This window comes from Trachymyrmex cornetzi, unplaced genomic scaffold (assembly GCF_001594075.2).
Source record: "Trachymyrmex cornetzi isolate Tcor2-1 unplaced genomic scaffold, Tcor1.1 scaffold884, whole genome shotgun sequence".
Lineage (NCBI taxonomy): Eukaryota > Metazoa > Arthropoda > Insecta > Hymenoptera > Formicidae > Trachymyrmex > Trachymyrmex cornetzi.
This window is the reverse complement of record NW_017300228.1, coordinates 84,273-86,530: the sequence shown is the minus strand read 5'-3', so window position 1 is coordinate 86,530 and position 2,258 is coordinate 84,273. Positions and strand designations below refer to the sequence as shown.

The following is a 2,258-nucleotide window of genomic DNA, read 5'->3' as shown; positions in this document are numbered from 1 at the left end:
CTCTCTCTCTCCTCTGACTCGCTCTACCATCTCCATCCATCTGATTCCTCTCCCATCCTCATTTAAAACATCTACATTTATATTTCTTTCTCCTTTCTCCCTCACATATTCGCACTCATACTTTAAATGATCCACATTCTCCCTCCCTCTTGCACACAATCTACACTTCCTCTCCTCCTCATTCAACCAATACTTATACCCCCTCTCTTCATTCCCGCATCTCCACCTCGCTATTTTCACCAGTCTTTTTCCCTCATTCCTCTTACACGTTCTTATGTACAATGGTATCCCACACACTCTCCTATAACTCGCGCAAAGCCTAGACGCTCTCACTTTCTCTCCTCTTTCTTGTACGTCAACTTCTATATCTCTTTCCCTCAGGCGTTCCCACTTGTTCTCTCCACCTTCCTTCATAGCTACCTCACTCATACCTCCTCTCCATAGATAATTCCCCCTCTCCACACTCTCTTTTGTCTATTCACTTCTATCATTCTCTCTCTCACTCTTTCTCTTCTCAATCATACACATCCTCCCAATATCCCCTCCCTCTCCTTTCTCTAATTTTTCTTCAAACTTCCCTGCCCTCCATCCCGTTTCTACTCTCAGTTTATTTCTTTTTAACTCTTCCCTTACTATATACCCCGGTGTTACCTTCTCTAAACCTAGGATCCACTTCAGGTATTTTTCTTGGATCGCTTCCACTTCCCTCCACTCTCTGTATCCCCATATTTCCACTCCATAAAATAGGATTCCTTTCACTATACTGTCAAACAATTTTAGCCTCCATCTTATATCCCCCTTAAATTTTCTCTCCCCGTAACTCCATGCCCATCCCATTGCCACTCTCGCTCTTCTTACCCTTTCCCTCACATGTTCTTTATCCCCACCATGTCTTGTTATCACATACCCTAAATATTTATATTCTTTCACTTCCTCTATCCTTTTATCTCCCCACCACCAGAATCTCTCTTTCTCCCTTCCTCCCTTATTTTTGAACACCATCACCTTAGACTTCTCGATACTCAATTCTAGCTTTTTCCCTTCTATATACCTTTTTACTCTCCTTATCATATCTCTTAATCCTTCCTCTTCTTCTGCTAGCAGCATGATGTCATCCGCATACTCTATTGACCACATCTTATCATTTCCCACCCTAATCCCTCCCTTCCCTTTCTTTAACTTGTCCTCAATATCCTCCATATATATGTTAAACAGAGTCGGATTCATTGGGCAACCCTGTCTTACCCCCTTTTCTACCCAAAATTCCTTTGATACCTTCTCCCCTATCCTCACAACACATCTCGTCTCCTCGTAAACCTCCATCACTCTATCTATTAAACCTTCATTCACCCCTCTTTTTCTCATCATTTCCCACAGAACGTTTTTATCCACTCTATCAAAGGCTGCCTTTAAATCCATGAAAAATGCCCATACTTTCTTTTTCTGATTTAACCTTCTTCCAACTACATACTTCAAGATCATAACATTTTCCACTGTTCCTCTTCCTTTCCTAAAACCAGCCTGCGACCTACTCCACCCTTCCTTCACATCCAGCTCTTTCACTAACCTTCTGTTTAAGGGGTTATACTCAGTTAGATTTGACGAAAAAAACGATTTTTTAAAATTATATTTTATGAAAGTACAACCTCTGAACAATATTTTCTGAAAGTTTCATAACGATCGGAGCAGTAGAACCAAAGTTATGGCTATTTATAGCGCTCGACGAAAGCAGTTCTAGTGCGTTTCGAAAAAAAAAAAAAGGAGGGAAAAATAGCAAGAAGACAAAGCCAAAAAAAGCTACCTGGAGTATACCGCAGATGCAGAAGGGACTCTTTATGGTCCAGGAATAGATGATACTATGTAAGTCCGAAAAAAAAAAATGTTATTCATGAAAAAACTAAACCTGAATCTTTAACTGCGATTATCTCGGAATTTTGTTTTTTCAAAAGTATCGTTGCGGTGAGCATGATTTCTCGAAAACCATTTCACCGATCGATTTAAATCTTTGTCGTGTTTATTTCTAATTACAATGGCTCCCTCGTGAACGAAGGAATTTTTATTTGCACAAAAATTAACATTTTTATGGTCAAAAACCTGATTTTTTTTACACCAAAAATCGAACTTTTTAGAAAAATCGTCACCATTTTTTTAAAAACACCAATTTCGGTAAACCCTTCGTTCACGAGGTCCGCATAGGAATATATTAACAAAATCTATTTGATTTTTTTATTTCAGATGAGTTGTTCCAGAGTTATCAT

General features: G+C 39.1%; 1 protein-coding gene across 1 annotated transcript in view; it reads left to right on the top strand.

Moving 5' to 3' along the window:
- Positions 1-2,258, top strand: part of Nasp (Nuclear autoantigenic sperm protein) — a 95,252-nt gene that overhangs the window by 52,038 nt on the left and 40,956 nt on the right. The gene's annotated exons all lie outside the window — the stretch shown is intronic.